We start from the raw sequence: 23056 nt of genomic DNA on the forward strand, positions 1-23056 counted from the left end.
GTGTGCACACACACACCAAGATGTCCCCTCCCTGCAAGTGCAGCCTGATTTGGCTCTTGCACGTGCTGCAGCCTGCCACATAGGACATGCAGGGCTCACCATGAGTCCTGCATGCATGCAGGGAAGGGTCTTGATCTGCTACCCCCATGCTATTCTCTCCAGTTTTGAATACCTAGTTTTAAGGTAGCTGGACTGGCTGCAGAGATTTAGCAGATCTGCAATGCTCATTTGGGGCTCAAAGCTCTTGAAGGAGGTGGGAAGTCACCCTCCTCTGCCTTTCAGGCCAGGAGCGTCCTCCCAGTGAGGCAACAGGAACAGGCCGCTCCGGGCACAGCCTGGCCCAGCCACCAGATCCTGCCGACTTTGGACTCAAACCTGCTTTCCACCTCCAGCAATATGTTGTCACCTTTTGAGAAACCAGCTGGGCAAGGTGCTGATCATAGCAGATCCTTTTATTTCTTCTGTTGAAGATCTCCATCTTAGCTGACCAATTCCTGCCCTTACAAATGTGCACACTGCCTTTTTAATTTTTCCTCTCCAATCTGACAGTGTGTGAGTGAGTAACTTACTCTTCTGAGTAATCTTTTTCCAGCTAAGTCTATTCATGCTGCAAATTATTCTGCTGACATCCTAGATAAAGTAGTGTTAAGCAGTGTGCTGCTCCAGGAAAGAATTTTTGCATGAACAGCAATAGATAGCCAAGCACTTGCATCTCTGGGCTTTGTAAAAAGATGATCTACAAGATTTTTTTTCTTGTTTTTTAACCTTATCTGCTGAAAATGAGATATCAGCTAATCTTCCTGGAGGCATCACGATTCTTCCATCTTAGTAAGTACATAAAACTTTTGTATGAATGTTTTGGTTCTAGTCAAGCTTTCAGGTCTAGGCTGGAATAAATTTCTGGATACTAGAGCAGAAAACACACTATCTCGAATGAGGTTTTTTGGGACTGAATCAGTTTAACAATCTTAAAGTTTTGTGGGACAGGTGGAATTCTTCCCTTCCAGCTCTGTGGGTCAGGACAAAATTAAATGCAGCCTTACAGGTATAAGAAACCCTTTGCTGACCTAGACTGCTCTGCTTCAGCCTCTTGTCCTCTGCTACGAGCAGAAGGGTCTCAAAGGCTGAAATGTTGCTGAAACGTTTGGTGCCTCAGTGATGACGGCAAGAGGATGGGTGCAGCGGACTGCCATGGGACAGCTACAGGCACAGCGCACGCAGTAGAAGGCTTATGCCTCATGTTTCTGCGAGTTCATTTCCTGATCAAACGCCTGTGGTTGCCTACTCTTTTCTTTATACTCAGCCTTTGCTGGTTATACAGCCCGCTGCTATTTCGGGGGAGCCCACAGAGATCTTTCCGGGAAACACCGCGCCACGTAGCAGCGTGGGTGAGAATCGGTGACGGCCGGTGGTTCCTGCGGTGGTCGGGGCCTAGGTGATGCTGAGCTGCCGAGGAGCTCGCGACTCGAGCGGAAAGCAGCGATGCGGCCGGGGAGGCAGCTGTGTGGGACAATCGTGTGTGCAGAGCCCTGTCGGCTCGCTGAATACACAGGGCTCGAGAGCAGACAGGGTTATTTGGAGATAAGAGGTTATTTGCGAGAAGATTCAGCTCTCACGCTATTCAGCAACATCCTGGCTCCCATTCATCAACAGCTGCTCAGGAGACATCGTTTTGCATAAGAAGTGCATGTTTCCAAATCCAGACTATTAGCATTTTACCTGGGGCATATTTATCAGTGCACAGTTCTCCCTCCTTTGTGGATATTCCTGGGGCAAGGGTAGCCCCTACCTTGTAGGGCCTGGCAACAGTTCAGAACAGTCTTTGCACTTTGCTGGGTCTTCTGGGCTGGCTTTGTGACCTTCCTCTTCCCCAGCACACTGGGGAAGGTGGATTTAACCGAACCCCAGAGCTCCACAGGGATAATAGTACCATGTACCCCATTCAGAAGCCACGGAAAACTTAAATTATTTCTTTCTGTCTCTTATCTGGACCACCTTTCCTTGTTTTACCACTAGATGGGAGAGTGAGACCAGTACAATTCAGCTGCTTCCATCTTTATCCCAATAGGAAATCAAAGAGACATGAAAATTGAGAAGTGCATCCAAGCTGAGTGGGTGTCATGTCGTTTTTCATGTGGGTTTCGGCCTGAAGCCAGGTAACTTGGGAAGGCACAAGCTGGCAGAGCCTGTAGCGGACAGCGTGCCTGTCCTGCCCAGCAGCAGAGGCCCGAAGGGCACATGAGCTGATGTGAGAGCGCACACACATTTCTTCCTCTCGAGTGTGGGAGGAAGACACTGTCCCAGACAGCCCTCCCACGCTCTGCTCCCCTCGCCCAGCTCTCTCTAGCCCTGCCAGCACGGCTGCTTGGCTCAATGCTCCGACTTAAGGGTAGTTCAACAAGGTTTCTATCCCCACCTCAAAATGTGGGGGCTGGATTAAGAAGTCCTGGGTTCTGCTGTGAGTTCTGCAGTGTGATTTTGGGGGTATTCCCTTCAATTTTCTGCACCTTGTGGTCTGACTGTATTTCAACCCATATGGTCCTTTCCCTCAAGACCAATGTCCCCTTTCTTACCCTAGTGGTAGTCCTTCTGCAAAGTACCAAGGTCGTGCAAGGATGACATCAGTGACACAGAGATTAGATGTATTCTTGGGGTGAAATACTTCCTTTATGCATATCTCCCCGTCCTAGAGCAGAGAGAAGCAGGAAAAGCACATCAAGTTGATTCCTTTCATCCACACCCCAAATCCTCATTCCCAGAAAGCCAGGTGGCCCCAATAGCACCTTTGGGAGATAAAGAATAAAGCAGCAGTCCCTCTTCCCTCTCCTCTACGACTTTCTCCTAAAGGATTATTACGTAACGATACTCTCATCTATACTGTCCTTCTGCAAAGATTAAGTGTGCTGGTGCAAAGATCGCACGTGCTGGGGGAGAGTTTGGATGACTCCTTGCCACTGCCATCTGCTGCCTCCCACCTCGGACGTTACCCACGGAGGGAGGAAAGGGGGATGACAAGGATAATCAGCGTCTTGCTAAATTTACTTTCACTGCAGCACTTCCCATCTCCTGAGATATGTGTCCTGAGCTTTTGCCAGGGCTGGGGGTGTTTGCAAATTATATGGTTTCGTAAGCACTTTTTCAAGCAAACCAAAGATTGCCCGGTTTGCCTATTTCTGGTCTTATAAGGCTTGGGGTTTTTGAGACTGAACATCTCTTTCCTTCCCTTTTTCTGGAAGAAATCTTGTAATAGCCAAATTGGCTAACTGCCTGTATGACCATGGCAAAATACATAATCCCTGTAACCTGGAAATTATCTTTTTGGGGAGGAGGGTTGCTGTCTGCATTACCTCCTTAATTTGCAAGCTTTTCAGAGAAGTGGCTCAATCAATTTGTTTTGCGTCTGGCACAGTTGGGCCCTGAAATGAAAAACTCCTAACTGCAGTGCCCTCACTGTTCCTGTTGGGCTTCCTGTCCATGCTTCCATGGAAAACATCTGCCATTATCCTTTCAGAGAGAAATAATAGCCTCTTTGGAAGAGGAAGTTTCTTTTTTTTCTGGACATAGTTACTCATAATTTCCATAACTAACAGCCACCCACAGTGCAACAGTGAGGTCACCTCGTTTGAGTCACTCAGCACTAAGCAGAGCCCCACTTGAGCACTTCACAAGGCAGGATTTAAAATCTCCCGAAGAAGGGAGGAGTCGTCTTTCTTCGGCTCGTAACTACAGATGAAAAAATGTTGCCTGGAAGCAACAGAGAAAAACTCCTGACCTAGCAGGTCCAGAGCACGTTCACATATGCAAATACAACTTACAGCTGCTGGGGACTGCCTCGGGGTAACTGCAGCGAACACCACAGCCTCTACGGACGTGGGAGCATCACCTTGCCACAGCTGGAGATGGGCCTAAGTTGCCACACAAATCTCTGTCCTTCTGCAGACTCAGGGATACCGGGGTCCGTGGGAGAAGGTTAGAGCGGCCTTAGGATTTCTCTAATTGATGGCTTATTCACAGATCCACTTTTGGCCATATATACTGGTCGGAGAAGTTACTGTCCTCAGCAAACTGCAATTGCTCATCCGTATTCCTCATACATAAAGAGTTGGATAAAAAGGTGGGGAAAAAAAAGCTGAGATACACACGATTGTTGCTGTAACTCTGATCCGGTTTTCTATGCTCCCAGTCTCTTTATCCCTTTCCTCTCTTATTATCCCCCTCTTACCATCCTGGAAGAGAGAGGGGAAAAAAAAGAAGCATTAAAGGGAGAGGTGGTACACAGAGATCGATTGCCTGATGCACTGTTGCGATGACACAGGACTGGACAAAAGAGGACACTCCAAAGACAGACACCTGGCCTCTGCCCATCACCAGTGATGCTGCCTGTTGCTGTCTAATGGATTTCAACACGTCAAATGCAAAAATCAGGCCTACTTCAGCAAAGGGGTGTTGAACAGATTAAGTTTCTCTTTAATTATAACAAGGAAACAGGAGATGTCCCAGGATCACTTCAGGCAAGAAATACAAGGCAGTTACCAAGTTAAAGCTGCTCCTGTCCGTATCCTGTGAATGTTCCTGGTACGCGAGTGCAAGCCTCGCACTCCTGCTGCTGCAGGGGTGGGGATGGCGGCGGGGGGCAGAGGAAATGCATTTAAGCACGTCCCGAGCTGCGATCAGCAGGATTTGTTTCTACAGCGCTCGAGTACCAGTGAAACACGAGCCCTGCTGCTGCGGTCAGGGTTATGAGAAGACAGGGCAGGTCCGATGCAACGCACGTGCCTGCACAGTACTTGCTGCAGCATTAAGCAACTCCAGCAGCAATATAAAACGTTGAAAGTCTAAAGCTATAACGCACCAATGCGGAGACCGGAACAGAGCAGCAGCCAGGCCAAACGCAGTCTCACTTTGAGATGTCATTGCGTGGCCGCGCATTGCAGCCCGAGCGTCTCGCAGCCGGCTCACGGCACCCGGGGGACACTGCAACGAGCTGCAGCCCGGCGTGCAGGAAATGGGCTCAGGATCCGGGGACACGTGCTGCTGAAGTCCGTGGGACACGCTCCACGGGCGGTGACCCGCGTCTTCGGCAGGGCAGGTACATCTGCACGGCGTTAAGCACATAGCACAGATTACGTGAAAGCTATGACCCGGGCAACCACGTGGCCCGGCGCAGCGGAGCATCCCACCAACGGAGGGACCTGCCAGGCTGCTCGTGCCACGCTGACTCTGCCCTGGCCCACACAGGCAGCTCCCGGCTGGATGCAATCTGCCTTGCAGCCTCCTGATTACACAGAGCCTGATCTAACCTTGATCCTGTAAGAGGAACCACGGGGATGGATTTTTCAAATCACACAGAACTGGCAGGATCTAGGCCTTACCTGAGTAGCAAAATAATGAGCCACATGACTCTCTTCTCTGTATTTACAGTGGCAATATTTTGCCAAAGTTCAAAGTCCTTTTCTGGAGTCAACGGGCTGAAATGCTTTACAGTGATACCATCGTTTTGGCGCAATGAAAAATTAAAAAAATCTCTTTCTGGAGCAATATTTTCTATCATTGTAATCACTGAACTAATTACAGGACTGGAAAATCAATAGCTATCTGGAAATCTTTTCAATACAGCTAACAAAACATCATGTTCAAATATATTTCTCACATACACATGATGCTCATGACTATCTCCCATATCATACCGCCAGATGATATCACTCTTAGTAAGTCTCTGTTCTTCATTATACTTCAATGGTAAAATTTAGCAAAATCCGTAGGATGGGTGGATTGGGCACAGCAAATAGCACAGTAAATGAAATCTAGAGCAGCACTCAGTGCCAACATTTTAAGCCAACAACAAATGAAGTTGAAAGACTTGGTTAGCTCAGCAGGAATTTTTCTTCAAAAAGATTAGGAAACAAAGTCATTAAAAGTTCATGCCCCAGTTATAATGTTTTTTTTCCTCATACTTTATATAAAAAAAAAGTAAAACCTGTGATGACTGCAAATAACTTCTTTCTCTAGTCCCCTAGCAAGAGAGGAGCAGTGTTAAATGACTAATGACAATATTAAATGATATTAATCTCCTTTAAAAACATGGGGAAAGAGGAAGGGTATTGCTACATTGAATATTATCCTCCTTTGCTGTACAAACACGTTGTGCTGACCATGGCAACTCAGCTCAAGCCAAAACCCAAACTTCTGTGTCTATGTTCTGCACCAGTTCCCCAGAATCAGAAGCGTTGCTGGGATTTCATCTGAGATGCTCCACCCTCACGTGTGCCCTGCGAGGGCTGAGTGCTCTCGACAGGCTGTTCCTTGGCACTACGGCCTTCGTGCTATTGCTAAATGAATGGTAAATGTTTCAAGCAGACACCTTGCCAAAAGCATAGCAAGGGACTAAGAAGCAAAGACAACGGTAAAACCTATTTTCCCCGTGGTCCTGTTTGCCCTTCCACTTGGTGCAACGGATCGATGAATTCTGAGCTGTCACGTGATCATGAAATATTCACTCTCATTTTACGTGTTTTTCTCTGATTTGTTATTCGTAGCTTTTCCCCCAATGAATCAAGCAGAGGACAAGTGGGACTGGGGTAAATCTCTCTCTCTCCCTTTGCTCCCTCCCTGAGTTGGAGGATTACTGCAGCTGCATCCACATCAGCAACTCTCCAAGGTTTTTGCTCCTTGTCCTTGAGCAGAGCTTCAGGCGCAGGAAATAGTTTAAAGGTAAGATGCAGAGCTGCATTTTAGCTTTCATCTCAGGAGACAGACCATGATTTATATTTCCTTCTAAATAAAAATTTAGCAGGTTAATTATGCTAAAAGAATTTCAATTTTGGAGCTGGGCACGACCCACATAATGATTATAATTATTGTTATTATTAATTACTATTTGCATTTCTGTAGGACCCACATTTCCAGCTCAGGAGCTCCTGTGCAAGGTGCAATACATCAGCATAATAAAAGGAGACACGCATTGCCTCGAGGAGCCACTGGCCTGAGTGAACCAGGACGAGCGGGACCGGAGCACGACCGGGGTTATTATGTTAACAGCACTGCCCCTCCTGTATCCAGAACATACACTCCCATGATGTCGCTTTGCCAATTTGGGCTGCTTTCTGTGGAAAAGCAACAGTTACAAAAATATTGTGCTTACCATCATCACAGTTAAAATTTCTCTCTTAATTCCTAAGCCTGAAATGTCCTTGATATGAACTCAGAGTTGCAAGGTGTCCTGTGCTTTTTGAACTCTGTAGGAACATATCTATAGTTTGTGCACTGAGATTCAACTTTTTTTTGTCTTTGGATGATGTATTCTTTGGACTTTTCTATGATTCTTCCCAGTGTAATGTCATATTTCATTCAAATAAAACTCAACTGGAGTGCCAGAAATCACTTCAATTTCTCTCCATCTCAGGAAAAAAGAAAGACTGTGTCTGCCTGCACATCACCTAATGGAAAATACCTGACAAAAAGAAGCTCAAACCCTTCAGAAATCTTTCAGAAAAAAGCTACAAGGGAAGCTGCAGCTCCTCCTCAGCTCTTTTAGGAGGTATTAACATATCGTGCTGTGTGCGCTGAGCAGCAGAGCTCCCGAGAGGCATGGTGAGGGCACGATGCATCTCCCAGACCAAGCTGTCCTCTATGCTTTGGCCACAGTTTCCAAAAAGTATCTGTTTTGAACTAACGTAGTATCTAGCCAACACAAATATGCTAAATACAATAGGAAATAAGACAGTCCTATGGACTGGCACAAGGGAATCTATAATAACGTGTTACAGAACTGGGAGACCTTACGTTTGGTCACCATCCTCGTTCACGCGCCTGGCTCAGACCTTCAGGCTGAGGCAGGCAGGCAGCGTCTGGCCGTCACGGGTATCTCACGCTGGGCACCTGCAAATCAAGAGACCAAGAGTCACCAGGCATTCTGGACAATCCCGACTCCTGTTCGAATCGGCACCAATATTTCCTGATACCACAGACCCAGCGGGGTGAGAGCTATGTGACATATATATATATACGTATGGCCGGAGTGCACAGGAACCGCCCTCGGGCTCAGACCATTTGCTCGGCCCCCGTGGCCAGCAACAGGGTCTGTGTTATACAGAGGAAGAGAACATCTCATAAGCGATCCTTCACTTTTCCCTGTGCTCTCCTGGTTTCTGGCAAACTACAGCTGAGGGACTTCCTGAGCTCCAGGTTTGCGTTATCAGGTGGAAAGCCGCCGGACCTTGTATCATCCATGAATTTGACTAATCCCTCTTTGAACGTGGTTATACGTTGAGGCTCCGCAATGCCCTCTGGCAACGATCGCTGCTATTTAGTCGTGAGCTGTGGAAGAGCTTCCTCTAAACCTTCTACCTGATCCTTCCATTTAAGCGGTCCCTTGTTCTCATAGTGATAAATTCGGCTCACGAAGCTGAACAGAATGGATTATAATGCTCTAGGTCTCAAAACCAGTCGGGTCTTACCGAGGTAGGATAAAAGTCTGGCAAAAATTCCAGGTGGGATTTTCGTAAGTGCAATTCCCACTGCAAGCCAACACTAGCCAGTGCTTTTGAAATGATCCTTATTGGCTATTCATTATATTTTTCCTGTGAATGAGTTTCTGGCTCAAATTAGAGATAGAAAAAACTCTAAAAAACACCTTACTTTAGAGAAAAAAAAATCCAGTTCTGTATTTCCTTCCAGGAGATTTGTTGCTTGTTCTGCAACAGGAGATTTGAATCATGCAAGTATTTATAACAGCAATATCAGGAAATGATAATTCTGGCACCAGAAATCTCTCTGTGTTAGACCATATGGGTCTTTAAATAAATTGCTTATGACTACATTAACCAAATCTTGTCAATACATGCACACATAACTATATTAAAAATGTAAATGTTTCCAGAATTGGACTTTACGTGATGAATGTACAACAATTCCACTTTTCTTAGTCAGCTTTGCGGATCTATGAAAAATGAGTACAGTTTTACTTGACTGGAGTTAATAAGGTTTATGTCTGCACAGATTTACCCCAAGGACTGTCATGATCATCTGAAGTCCCACTTGACTTACAGGACTGAACTCAAAGAAACATCTTTCAATAATTTCTGTTGATGGAGCAACTCCAGCCTTCAGAAAGCCTCCAGCCAACTGACTTCCCTTTTGTGACACAAAATTTGCATTCATTAGAACAAGCATTTTAATGATTTATGTAGATTTATAAAAACAACAGCCCAGAAGTATGTGTCTGAACACTCCCAAAGCTTCTGACAGAGGTACAATGCATCATAAATCCCTCTCGGTTTGAAATACTAAAGAGCAGATAGTTCACACAGAAAATCATTGCAGGTATATTTGCAAGTGTTAACATGACCTGTAAAACCAGAGTTTCAGTCAAGTTAAAATGATCTGAGTCTATCAAACCCTACGAGAGTAGGCAGTAGTAATGATATAATGATTATAATGTTAGGAATAATAATACTAATATGATTACCAGTCTTGTCATCATTATTACTGTCATTGCCATGGTAATTCTCAGCTTTAATGATGGACTGGGGCATAAATGGCCCCAACCTTTCCAAAATAACCTTTGTGCCAACAAACAAGCCTCAGCCAAGCAAAAATCTTGTCCCCTTACGTTTCTAAAGAACAGCTGCTGGTAGTACCAGCTACTAGCAAAGCTAAGTCATCCAATTTGGCTAAACTTGACAAGGGATAGAGTGAAAGGAGATAATCTCTTGTTTTGGGACTAGCAGTGGTAAGGAAGATTTAGGCCAGATCCTGTCAAAGCACATCAGTGTGACTCACCACTGCATACAGATGGCCCAGACTCTGCAGGGACAGAGGGTTGTGTCTCCTTACTCCTTGTCACTGCCGTGGCTGCGAGGACGGCTTTCCCTTTGGAGGTGGCATATGTGGCTCTCACCACGACAATGACCACGACTTGGCAAATACTTCTCAAATTTTTTCTTCAATGCAGTTCTACATTCACTTACGTTTTGTTCTTCCCCTTCACAGGATTGTATTGCTGTGGAGAGAAAATGAGCCTGACGTAAACTGAGGTGCGAGAAGACCAACTTGCAGATCCCACAAGGCAAGACCTGGGCTCATGCAAAGCCCCACGCTCCTGCCACCCTTGTCTCGGTTACTGGCTGTCACTACCACCCTGCCCATCCTCCCTGAGCGAGGGACGTCCTCGAGGCAGGTCTCTTTCTGGGCTCATTGTAAGCTGTGCCCAAACCTTGCCAATTCTTTCTCGAGAAGAGAAAGCTCCAGCCTCTGCTCTCCAGCTCATGCCCCCCAACAAGCCTTCATCGCCTCACATGCATCTCACGCGTTTCTATAGCTTTAGCAAATGAACTGTGGCCTTCTCTTATCCCTTCACAAGACTGCTACTAAGATCTTGGGGGATGAGTCCAGTCCTTCTGAGTGGATACAGATTTGTCTGGGCTCTGGATAAGGGCTCAGCCGCTGCCAACGTCAAGGTGCGTATTTCCATAGGTAAACTGATACCTGGGGTCTTCTAAATCTCAAGGTGTCTACCCCAAGAGCAAGTTTCATTTATGCTCCATTTAAAAGTGAATCAGCAGAGATGGCAAGACTGACTTGCCATGCCACTGCCTGGCATCTTCTAAACACTTTTGCAGAAGAGAGATTTCTTCAGTCACCTCTGTCCTTCCTTGCCATGCCTTCTCCCTTAGACATGTTATCATGGAAACCATTATCTCACGCAGATCTATGGGACAAGCTCCGTATCTTTTCATTTCCATCACCCAAGAAATAACATATTTTGGGATGCTGTAAGAAAAAAAAAAAACCACACACACACCAAAAATGAAATAAAGCACCAGTCTGAACCTCTGAGGACAGCCTCACCACAGGCAGGACAGACTGAGATGCAGGTGGAGAAGCGAGCTGCTCCACACAGCCCTGCCTGGAAAGGGGCTGAGGAGCAGGCAGGCATCACCATGAAGCTGGAGCCAGAGGGTCCCAAATGCAGCTTGCGTGACCTTAGTTAAACAGGAAACGTGTTTTTTTCCCAGCTCTGATGCCTTTGACATATCACTTTACCTTTGTACATCTGCTGTCCTTGGCACCCTGTTTATTTAAAATACAAGCTATTTGAAAGAGGGACTTACTCATCAGTGATCGTAAAGGACCCAGCCAAAACAATGCCCCGAGTTCAGCAAGTAGCTCAGGAAATTATCCATAAATAATAAAGCAATACCCACATTTATCCACGGAGCCAAACAATTCCTGTTTTCCCTGACCACAGCACATCACACACAGCAGTGTTCCTCACGTAATTTTTGCCTAAGCTTATTCAGCAGCACCTAATTTAGCCTGTTAAGTGAAAGCAAAACCTGAAAGAAGCTCATCCACCCTTAACTCTGTCCGACACAGCAAGGACAGGACAGGAAGGCAGCACCTCCCATCCCCACCCATGAGCCGCCGCTGAAGAGGACGACAGCCGGCAGCAACGGCAAAGGGCACGTTCCCGCAGCGGCAGGGGAAGCCCCGCAGAGCTCCAAGGTCGGCTTTTGCTTCTGCATCAGCTTTTAGTTACCCGGGGCGAACGACCACGCTGGGGACGTGAGTACCTGAGCCAGCCCTGTGCAGCGGGAACGTGGGAGCAAGGGGGGGCCCGGCTGGCTCTGCGCGACGCCGAGACAGGTACCGCTGGGCTCGCGGCCGCGGGCGGTACGTCAGAGCTCCGGGGATGCCGTCCCCTTGCCCTCCTCGCCACCACCCATAGCACTAGCTGGGCTTTTCCATCAGCCAGGCTGTCCTGCAGGCTCTCAGCCTGGGTAATGCAGAACGGACTTGCACTTTCAAGAGCTAAATAATTCAGGCACTGCATGTTTATCTCTTAACGTGCAGAAACAGGCCAAATTCCCAAGTGATATGAATTAGCCGTTATAATAGATGCAAAGTAGGCTGCACTGGTAGGCACACATGACCTGCTTGCTCAAAGCCTCTCGCACACATGTGTCGCCTCTGCTGCGATTGCTCCTGCCTGGGTGATTAATACCCCGAAGTGCCCCGGGGTGGCTGCTGGCTCCGGAGTCACCTGCGCAGCCACTCCCTGTCCCCACTGTGCCTATAGAGGAGGAGGCAGCTCAGCAGACAGAAGAGAAAAATGCACAAACAGGTGCATTCGTGCAAGTCACCGCACCCCTCGGCTCAGGGCGCTCCCTCGGCGCTTCAGCACGGCTCCTTGGGCTCCGGCCCACGGGTGCCCGGCGCGGTGGCTGCGCGATATTTCACCCGCAATCATTAACTCCGGGGTTCCTGCCCGGAGAGCGTTTGGCGCTATATTGCACCCATAAAGATAACTGCGATAGCCGCGTTTGCGCCCCAGACGCGGCACCACCCGTGCATCTGCTCTCCTGCTCTTTCTCCCCTTTCGCAGGAGCTCAGGCCGCTGGAACAGCAGGAGGCAAGGACCAAATTCCGGCCGTCGCCCGCCGCAGGTGCGTCCCCTCGCCGGCAACACCTTCCCCCCGGCCTCGTGGGCGCACGGGGCCCAACGCGCGTCCCCAGCACGTGGCTTCTCCCGGGCCGCAGCGGGGCTCGGCCGCCCCGAGGCACCCCCTTCCCCGGGCAGGGCTCGAAGGGGCGCCCGGGGCCCCCGGGGGGATGCGCGGGGCTGCGGCCGGGGCGCGCTCGGGCCAGCGCGGGAAAGGGCTGGTTGTGCTGAGGCACCTGCTCCGCACCCGCCTCCCCTCTGCCCCCTCTGCCCTCGCCTCCCCGCCCGGCCCCTCTCCCCCGTCCCTCTGCCCGACCCTCTCCCCCCCGCTGCCTTTGTTACCCTCCACTTTCGCTTCGGCCTCAGTTTCCCCGCCATTGGTGCGCCCGCCGTAAGGCCACGGCGGGGCGGCCGCCGATTGGGCGAGGCGCGCGTCCGTCAGGGCGCCGGGCCCGCCCCCGCGGCAGGGGCCTGGGGAGGGAGCGCGGGGGCGGCGGCGAGAGGGCAGCGGCGGCGGCGCCCGGCGGCAGGTACCGCGGCGGGGGATGGAGGGAGGGATGCAGGGAGGGAGGGATGCAGGGAGGGAGGGATGGATGGAGGGATGGCGGCGCGACCACCGGCACCGCGTCACGCCGCGAGCCGGTCCCCGCCGGGGTGGGGTGTTTGCGGCGCCGGGCAGCGGCGGGAGCCCCGGGGAGAGAGACCCCCCCCCCTCCGCCCCACGGGGAGACCCTCGGCCCCACGGCGAGTCCTCCCCGGCGGCCAGGCCCGGGTCACGCCGAGCTGCGCTGGGCTCTGCCCGCTCCGTCCGCCCCGCACGTGTCTGCGGCAGCGGCGCGCCCCGAGGCGGCGGGGATGGGCGCGCGGGGGGGGAGGGGGGAGGGGGGGGGAAATCCCGCCGGCCGCCCCGTGGGGTAACGAAAACCAGGACCCCCCCTTCCACCCCATCCCGGGATGTGGGGCTGGGGGAGCCGGCGGGGCCACGAGCGTGGTGCCCGCTGCCCCCAAAGCGCTCCTGATTCCTTCCAAAAAAAAAAAAAAAAAAATTCGCAAGAATAATCAAACTTACTGAGATTTTCCCTTCCCGAGAGACCTCGGGTGTTGGTTTTGAAACTGCATTTCTACCGCCTTGCAATCCAATTTTATCAAAACTGTTTTCTGTTTTTTTATTTTTTTTTGTTATAAAACCCACCTTTCCCTGTGCGGCTGTGAAAGACGTGAGGCAGGGGCAGAAGGTGAGAAAAGCGAGTGAGCAGGCGTGGTAAAGTCATCCTTAGGATGAATAAAAAGGGCATATTTAATCTGTTCCTTCTTTTAAGCAAACAGTAGCTGAAGTTAGAGAAGGGAGTTTGCAAACCGCGCTGAGCCGAAGGCAGAGCGTGCCCATCACCCGGCCTCCACCGTTCCTGCTGCCCTGTTTCTTCTGATGGGGTTAATCACACACACAGAAAAAGTGATTTCGGGTTCAAGCCCTCGAAAGGCTCCGTGGCCATGAGCTTGTGGGTTTAATGTTATTACCGTTTTATAGGCTGTCTGGTTTTTACTGGGCAGCACGCTACAAATGTGAAGTTATCCCGGTCTGGCACCTCCGTTTGCATCTCTTGGCGCCTGGTTTCTGTAGTGTCACTTGGCTATAAAAGCACATGTTAAAATAGCATTTGAGGAGGGATGAACACAAAGATCTTCAGAGATACATGACTTGAGCTGTTGCAAATGTGAAAAAAAGTATGAAACGGGGCAGGGAGAGAGGCTTAGTCAAATAACGAAAAGAAAGAGATGCGCAGCTATTTATACGCGAAGAGGTCCAGCCTGCAGGCTGCAGAAGTGACAGAAAACGGGAGCGAGGCAGAGCTCTGCACATGGGCCGGGCAGCGAGAGCCCGACCGCAGCCAGCTGCCTCGCCGCGCCGGCGCTGGGCCGGAACGGGCACCGGTGCTGGGCTCGCCAGCAGCACGCTGGGGCGTGAAGGCTGCGTAAGACGGTAGACCGTCCGCTCATGTTGCGCTAGTTAGGCCCACGTGTGGGTCTAACCCCCAAAGTGGCGGTGGCAAAGAATGTAAGTGCAGCTCTCGATCGAGGATAGCGCAGGTAGCAGCGATTGGCTTTGGATTTTAGTTCTTGGCTGCCAAAACTAGAAACTACCTGAGCAGGTACTTAATGAAATCTTTACAGAGATTACGGGAGATTTACAGGCAAGAGGGAAGTGGGGATCAGCCACTAACAAAAGAAATATCCACTGGCTTAGAGAGATCAGCATCCAGCTTGTCCGTCCCTGCTGCACTGAGCATGCTGGGGTCCTGGTCTCTGCTTTGGGCCTTTTCACCTGCAGTAATGCAGTGAGTGAATCATTGCAATGCTCTATGCCTGTTGTTTTGCTCGTCCCATCCCAAAGAGCAGCCCTGAGCTCTTGGTTCGCTTTCCTTCATTTTGTTTGAGTGCACTGAGTGCAGCAACACCTGCCTCTCCCAAGAACGTGGTGGTTTTCCCTCGGGTGAAGGCCCTTGTGTGCCTGGGTGCCAAAAATTCTGCTTTACCATTTGGGTTTCTTGTCTTTTTCACGTTGTTCCTTGAACCTCAGCCCATACTTTGATTATTCAGAGCTTGGGACTTTTGCTCTTGCAGAATCCCATTAATGCAATCATGAGTAGTGGAAACGATTTGCCAATACAACTGTTTAGCAGAGCTGACAGCTTGTTGCTGGTCTGTTGGATCGGTGAAATGCTGAGTTTGATTTCAGGAGAAAGGTTCGCCCTTCTAATTTTAGGTTTATAAAATGAGGTAGCTGTGTCAAAGTAACATTAAGGAGTTGTTAACCACCCATAGGGTTTTTCTGATGTTGGCTGCTATGCAATTCATTGGAGTTCCGATTTTGATATTGGTGCTCCGAAATGTGTTGGGCTTTTCTAGTGCATTTAAAAAGCATGTTATTGTGGCCTAGAGGGGGTTGGTCTTTGTGCACAGAAGAGCAAAATTTGGGAACGGCACTGCCTTAAACTGCAACATGGTGTCTGTACGACACGGGGGATTTTCCTGCTAGGCATCCAGAAGTTGTATAGCTGCCTTTGTGCAGTGCCATGCTCAGCTGATAAGTGCTTGCTTATCAGTAGGCTTCCGAGCTATCACAGTCCTCCCTGGCTGTGGGCTCTCTGCACATGAGAGCTGCTCCTATCCTGTAACTGTTTGCCTTCTTATTTTTAAAACTACTTTTCTGCAAAGACCTCCCCACGACATTAGTTTCGTACCCTCCTGGCAAACTCAAGCCTCTGAGTAGTGCTGAACTTAGCAATTTCAGAACAAAGAGATTCTGCAAACAGTTTCTGCAGAAAAAAAGTCCTGAGCAAAGTCAAGGACTTTGTCTGGTTTATGAATCCCCCACAAAAAGATCCGTCCTACTTTGGTAGTTGGGATAAGGAATTTGTACACTGGTACCTAGAGAGGGCCACTAACTTTAATAGTTTTTTTATCAGACCTCTGGTTAGTACAGCGTAGAGCAAGCGATGAGGAAGTGAAGTGTTTAATATTAATGGCATCACTTTATTCCAACCTTAAATCACAGTTCAGGCAGAAGTACCCCTAAATCTTTTACCCTGGTTTACTATATTGCAGGTGTCAAAAGTAATGTCATCCCGCTTTTGGACTATAAATGAGTTTATGAGGAAGGGGAGTATGTTAACGGCATAAAACGTTCTGTTTATTCTTATTCTTGTTCACCGTTCAGCAAAGTGGCAAGCGTTACTGGCAGCCTTTGAAATCCCTAGCGCAGGGAAGGCATTAGGCCAATTTCTTCTCTTGTGACATGCCACTGTGCATAGTTGCAACAAAAATCACATTGATTCCTATTTTTAATGTATATTGCTGTATGGCATCAAAGATTAATTTAAGATTTCTTAAGGAAGCCCCATAGGAAATGTGAGCTCAGTCCTTATCCCAGCTCCAAGTTAGAGCAGCTGTAAGGCTGCTCTACCTTCACGTTAGCTGTAAAGGGATTTCATTGCAAGGGATCGATGCCTTCTGCCCATGGTGGATCTGATCCTGCACCACTTAAGCATAGTTGAGGACAGAGCAGATGACACGGAGCTTTGTGCCAGCATAAGAGATCCCAGCAACAAGGGCTTCCCTGTCAGGGTTTTCAAAGCAGCTCTAAGGTCTTCTTTGTATTGCTGGAGTGGATTCAGTCTTACTGAGGATTTAGTCCCTTCAAGCCAGATGTGAGTCTAGGTTATAACAGTGTTAATCTTTTCTGGAGTCTCCCTATAACTTCAGTCAGCCCGTAATCCATTTAGTTGGGTATTTTTCTCTTATTTGGTGGAAAATCCTGAAAGGAATATTTTGAGATACTCAAGAAATTAAATTAAAATGAGTGAAAAGTATGTACCCGACCTGTGGTACTCCAAGTATCTGTCTCAAATATTATTGTTTTACAGCAACCCTTTTTTCAGGAGGCAATAAAAACACTTTCTTGCCTGCCATCACAAAACACCCAATTTTTATTCACTTGAACTGTCTTTTACTGCCTGTGAGAAATCTCAGGAACTTGCTTGAATGCCTTACGTGAACAAATACTGCTCAAGGGTAAGCAGCAATGACAGGATCAGGCCCATCATTTTTCAGGGAAAAGTGATCAAAATTTGCCCTCTGTTACCCTCATTCAAGCTGATAGCGGAGAACAAGTTTTTTTCCCTGTGCCCATTTCTCGTAGCACCTTTGCAGGGGTGGTAAGGTGCAGGCAGCTCCTTAGGAAAGATTATGAATAAAGTTCCTGAATCAGAAATTAAAAACATGCTATATTGCTGCATGGAAGCAGGAATCCCTGGAAGGCAGTTTTCAGATTTCCAAGTAAATCTATCCTCCAACAGCTGCTGTCTAATGCTGTGATTTCTCATGCGTGAGAAAACGGAGGGTGCAAAGTAGAAGCTTTGCCCCAGCGCGCATGGACAGCAGCCCCCTCCGAATTCCAGCAGATGTTTCGGGTTGACAGTGGAAACATTATATGCGTGTTTATTCCTTTATCTCAGGAAGAAATACCATTTGGCAGCAATTTGCTCCCTGGCAGTAAGAATGAATTACTGATCTGATTGCGCCTTGTAGGATTGAAAAAAGTGCCATCCTGCACAAGATGCAGTTTGCAAACTGAGTTGTTCTTGCGCTTGGAGGGAGTGCATGCACACCTGCGTACGTGCCTTCCTGTGCCTACGCTGGTGCGTGTAGGGATCTGCGTTGGTATGGACCTGCTGTTTTATACGGAGTGTTTTTTCTTAAAGAGGCCTCTTAATGCTGAATTACATTGCTCTGAACGTTTTTCCACCAGCGTTTCTAAAGGACGTCAGTGGACCCCTTCTTTTGGTCAGCAGTGATTTTTATTTATTCAGATCCGGTCAGATAGCTAGACAGGAAACATGGGCAATTGAGGATGACGCAGCCAAGGTATACGTGCCCATTTGCAACCCACTGTGCTTTGCAGCCGTTCTTGGGGTTTTCAGTGCCTTCTACGTTAGGACATTGGCAGCAGCAGCAGCCGTTATAGGAGCTTGCAGCAGAGACGTTCACGAGGACTGGCCGTTGAAACATGTCCCCGGTTTCTAGGGAAGCAATCATTACAGGTTGGCTTCTCAGAGCCCCCTGAAGTCCATGGGCCGTAATGTTCTCCCTATAGCTGCTACCTCTCCTTGCTGGCAGCGCTCAGCAGCCCTGGCTGCTGGCAGCGTGCTGCCCTCGTGCTCTTACCTTTCCTCTCTGAGCCTGGGTTCCTGGCCCTGATCTCGTAACGGCTGTGGCTGTAGTTTGTGGCTGTGGTTCTGGTTTGGGATTTTGAGTCAGAGAAGGAAGAGGAGTCTTTCCTTTGGAAGCGGTCATCATGTCTTCTCCGTTACACAACAGGGAGGGGAAATTCCCCCGCAGAGGAAACCCTGAAAGATACCGTAATGTGTCAAAATCCAGGGTATTGCAAGATCAAATGCAAATTAACCCAAAGCTGACATAGTATTTGTTTTAGGAGGATGAAATATGCTCGTTTTGTTTAGCTCATCTTTGGAGGGCAGGCAGGGAATGACTGATGTCAGGAAGCTTAGGGACTGCAAACACCAAGTCAGAAGTCCTACAGCTATACGACCCAACGCATTGACCTAGTGCAAACTCACCTGTGCCACATCAGATTTGTGCTGAAGGGTTAACTGCGCACCATCTGGCTTTGTGCTAGATCAAATATTGTTTGTGTTGTGGTAGCCAACATAAGGCCAGAATAAACTCAGTATAATGTGCTTGGCTAATCCAACAGAAATATGTTATGTGCCCATTCCTGCTCCAGATCTGTACTGGTGGGTGATTTAGTAACACAAAAAGTAGTGACTGCAGCTTCCCAGCCTTGGAGCTGTAAATAACCTGGAGGTGATGATCTCTTTGCAACGGGCAACAGAGAGACAATAGAGATGACTAACTCAGATGAGCCACTTAACTTTTAAACAGGTAATTAAGAGATAAAAATCCTACTCTTAATGCAGAATGACATCCTAGGGATTCATCTGAGACATAGAAATCAGGGCTACTTAACTTTATATTTGATATGCTCTAGTGACTTTTCAGGTGCTAATCTGAGGTTAGCTGCAGTGTACTGTCTTTTGCAAAAGGGCCCATTTGAAGCAGTGAGCTGGTCTAAGTGCTGCCTGGGAGGCTGTGCTGTTCCCCTGCTTGGCAGGGATCTCGAGACTAATACCTAAGAGGATTAGCGAGCATCGCTGAATGTTAAACAAGATGCAACCTAAGTGGTGTGCACCAGTGAACTTGTGCTCTGGGGGCTGTTTGGGGAAGCTCTTACCTGCTGATCTGGAAAAAAGTGGGGCTGTGTAGGAAGCAGGCTTCCCCCCTCCGGATCTTCCCTTTATTTATTGCCTCTCTTGCACTCCCCTCTCCATGCGGAGTTTCCACCCTCTGCCTGCCCCTCTCACGCGCTCCGTGGACTCGTACAATCACTTGGAGACGGTGACTGTTCCTAGGGACACCTGATAATCAGCAAATTTCTTTTTCCGTGACACGCACTGCTCTTCTAATGTGCCCTCTTCATCTCTGTGTCACCCAGTGTAAGACAGGTATAGATGGGCATCCAGCCCATCAACTTTGTGTGGAACTGGAAAACTTGTCTTTAACTCAGGGCTCTCTAAGACGTCCTCTCAATCTATCCTCTGTTGGTAGAGCAGTGTGGCCCCATGGTACATGATTTTCTCCAGAAAGTCCATTTACTAAAGCACTAAAATGAAGAGGGGTAGGAAGGCAGTGTCTTCTCATGAAGAAGAGAAGCAGTAATCTGGATGCTGACCTCCAACCCACTCTGCCCACATCAAGTAGAAGAGACAGCGTAGAGGGTGCATCTCATACCAAATCTTTCCCTCCACAGAAATGGATATTGTCCAGGATTTTGTATAGATTTCTTCCCATGCTGCAGCAGAAATTGAGGATTTGAGGTTTTATTTTTCCTACATTTGCCGTACTTATGCTTTGAAAGGGAAAAGGAGATGAGACCCCATGAAAGAATGGTTCTTTACCAGTCAGGATTTGTGTGAAACCCATTTGTGACAGTTCCTCATTGACAGTCCTCAGTAGCAAAGGCATATGGGGTATTAAAAAATAATCTTGGAAATGTTTGAATTTCACTAGTTCATTGGCTTTTTTGAACGGGTGACAGTGGAAAGAGGGGTGCTGGTCTGAGCTGGTGTATAAATAGTTCTGGTTCCAAGCATGATCGTGTTTCTGCTTTTGATATCTCGCAATCAAGCCAAAAATAGATTCCCGATATTCTGCAACAGGATTGCAGCCTAGCGTAATGCACAAATTCATCATTCACTGGGAGGGAAAAAAAGCCAGATGAAGGAGATATCTCAATGAAAAGCCTGGTATTCAGCAGCAATGTAATAAAAAAGCCTGTGATAAGCATTTTGGAGACTTGACTACTCCAGAAATGACTGTTGCCTTCTGTTTATCAAGAGGATGCAATAATTCTATATAATGTTAATACACTATGTACGACAGAAGGGCCTAATATTACTAATGCCAATTCCATCTGTTTGTGAGATGGCTTCCACAAAGTTTCATGATTTCATTTCCTTGGATTTTGCCCTTTTCAGTTTTACTTTAATACTGATCAAACCAGCAGGATGAAAAAGAATTAAGTTCCTGTAAACCATGGTAGATGTCAGCATTATGTTATTTTATTTATAACATACCCAGCATCCTTGCATTGCGTAACACAAGATGATGCTCTGTATTGCATTTTTGTTGCTCCCAACCTTAGAAGCAGCAATGAACAGCACTTCATGGTCATCTTTTGTGTTACGCTCATTTTGATAGTTTCTGTGTCACACAGGGTGTGCCCAAATCTGCATCTTCTGCATGAAAACAGATCGGGTCTTTGGAAGAGGATATTTAGGAGTCCTTCCCAAGGTGCTTTGAATAACTTACTACATGTGTTTAAAATACTGATATTTAGTCTCAATGACTTGAAGGGGGGAGAGGACTGGCTAGCATGAGCTACTGTGTACCACACACAATAGGATTTCATCCGGTTACTTTTGCATGTAGGACACCAGCCTCTTGCTTGGTCTTGATTTCTTGATGCCAATGGAGCTACCATAATCCTTGGCAGCCTTTTACAAAAATTAATTATATCCTTGCTGCTAAAAACATCCATCTGATGTCCAGGTTAGCCATGATCAACCACTTAATTTCCAGCCATCTTGGAATCTGAATGTCCATAACTTCGCCACATAAAATGCCTCTTGCCAATTATCTGTTGAAGCTGTATGTGGCTCACAAAAAATTAAGTGGCTAGCATACCAAAAGCTGCTCTTCCCTGGATTTCTCATGTGGTGAAGGTGCTTCCTAGCCCAGCAGAAGGACTCACCAGTATCCCAGCCAGCCCGGGTAGCCGGCTTCGCTGAACTGCAGCATTCGTGGGTTGGCACTACTGCAGGATTGACCTTTCGGGGCTGATTTAGGAGTAGTACTTGGGTAAAAGGTCTTTAAAAAGGTTTGGAAGAAGATTGACATTCATAGAACCCAAATGCTGGAAAAACATGCTGTGCACAGAGCAAGATGTTAGGAAACCTGGGGGGTTGTATGTGCACGGGGGGAGCCGGGCACGCATCCAGCTCTGCGGCCCTAGGTACGGCTGGAGAATGCACTGCAGTGCTAGCATGGAAACGTTTCCATCACTGATCAGATTTATGGGAAGGAAAAAGACATTAAAGCAAGAGTGGTGTTAGGGAGAGGGAGTTAGGTATTATACTATAAAAGAACCTTTTGTCTGGGTAATCTTTACTGTGGCAGAATATAGTCACCCGGTTAAATCTGCCCTGTGCATTGGCGCTGCAGGCTTTTAAAGATGGTCTAAGGCAGCTGCAGCCAATTGTATTTGCACAGATAAGCTGGAACAAATAAGTAAGCTCAGAAAATCTGGAGAGATTTATCTTCAAAGCATTTTACAGCAGCTAATTGAAAATTATCCAAGCCACTTTCCTGATTTCTTGCATATTATTGCATTAATTTGCTAGCGAGTGCAAAGTGCTTGGAAAACATACAAAGGACTTTGCGAATGCTAAGCTGTCCTATTTGGAAGTTATTTAATTATAAACGTGGCCTTGCCCATGTGATAATTTAAAGCCAGCTTCGACTGCTATGTCCCATGGTACAGGCTCCAGTGGGACTAATGTAAAAACACGTCCTAACGTGAGGAGCAGGCTGGGATGTTGCTATTTCTTTCCATTTCTGGAAGCGTTTTCCCCTGAAGCCGGCCAGCGCACCGGCAGCACTGCCGCTAAAGGTGGCCGTTGTCAACGGGACGCTCCTTAGATGTGCTCCTCATGGCCAAAGTCGTCCCGTCTGCGCAGGACGGCACTGTTTTGCTAGCACGCGCTGGAAGACGGCTGCAGCTCCCCCAAGCCGTGTCCTAGTCCTTCTGCGCAACCCAGGTCTCTGCTTAGCTCCCGGAGGCCAGACCCGGAGTCTCTGCTTGCACATATTGCCTTGAAACAGCAGTTGCAGCATCTGTTTTTGAGGTATATATTTTTATTTGCTTACCCCAGTGTGGCTCCTCGCTCATGAAGGGCGGCAGGCCGGGCGCGCTGCTGCTGCCGCACTGCCAGCCGCCCCCGTAAGCTGGGCTGAAGGGATGCTTTTTAAGCTAAAAGTGCAGCCTTCGCACATCCGCGGTCCAAGGGCGAGCTGCATAAAGTTTGCAGTTGTTGCAGTTGTTCTCCCTGCCAGGAAACAGCCTACAGTGCTGCACGTACCGGAGAGCAGCCCGATAGCTGCATTTATTCTTCTGTCTCCCTTTTAGCTCAGTCAGCACTGTAAGGACGGACCCTGTTTACAGAGCCCTGGTGGGGATTTGTCACACTTCTGGGAGGCTTTCTCTTTCCTAAGCCCGTGAGTGGATTACACTTTATCCGTATGGTGTTTATCATCTGCGGCAGGAGTAATACAGATAATCCTCGTAACCCAAGTTACCCAGAAAAAAAAATCAGTATGTGTTGCTAAGAAAAGTTAAGCACGAACCCAGATGAATTTGTCCCTTGCGTGAGTAACAGGCCAGCCTGAAACTCAGATCTGCACTTTTCCCAAAGCCGG

The 23056-nt window shown here is 48.1% G+C and overlaps 1 protein-coding gene and 1 long non-coding RNA gene across 4 annotated transcripts in view; one reads left to right on the forward strand and one right to left on the reverse strand.

Moving 5' to 3' along the window:
• Window positions 1-1601: 1601 nt before the first annotated feature.
• LOC112979043 (uncharacterized) lies at window positions 1602-12865 on the reverse strand. 2 transcript variants are annotated; one of them, XR_010391947.1, is made up of 6 exons: window positions 12785-12865; window positions 9781-10000; window positions 7783-7878; window positions 4853-5095; window positions 3816-4226; window positions 1602-2686 (listed from the first exon to the last, which is right to left on the reverse strand). It is a non-coding gene; the product is annotated as an uncharacterized LOC112979043 (long non-coding RNA). The 2 variants fall into 2 exon arrangements; XR_003258075.2 differs by lacking the exons at window positions 1602-2686; window positions 3816-4226 and having other exon boundaries at window positions 4234-5095.
• The window catches only part of SLCO4A1 (solute carrier organic anion transporter family member 4A1), a 30996-nt gene continuing 19906 nt past the window's right edge, over window positions 11967-23056 (forward strand). Inside the window, exon 1 of one of the 2 annotated variants that reach the window (XM_026092920.2) lies at window positions 11967-12446. The gene's annotated coding sequence lies outside the window, so the exon portion shown is untranslated. Of the gene's footprint in view, window positions 12447-12862; window positions 12973-23056 lie in introns of those variants that run through there. The other variant, XM_064521610.1, reaches the window with a different exon arrangement.

The sequence above is a fragment of the Dromaius novaehollandiae genome, chromosome 16 (genome assembly GCF_036370855.1).
Source record: "Dromaius novaehollandiae isolate bDroNov1 chromosome 16, bDroNov1.hap1, whole genome shotgun sequence".
In the NCBI taxonomy this organism is placed as follows: Eukaryota; Metazoa; Chordata; class Aves; order Casuariiformes; family Dromaiidae; genus Dromaius; species Dromaius novaehollandiae.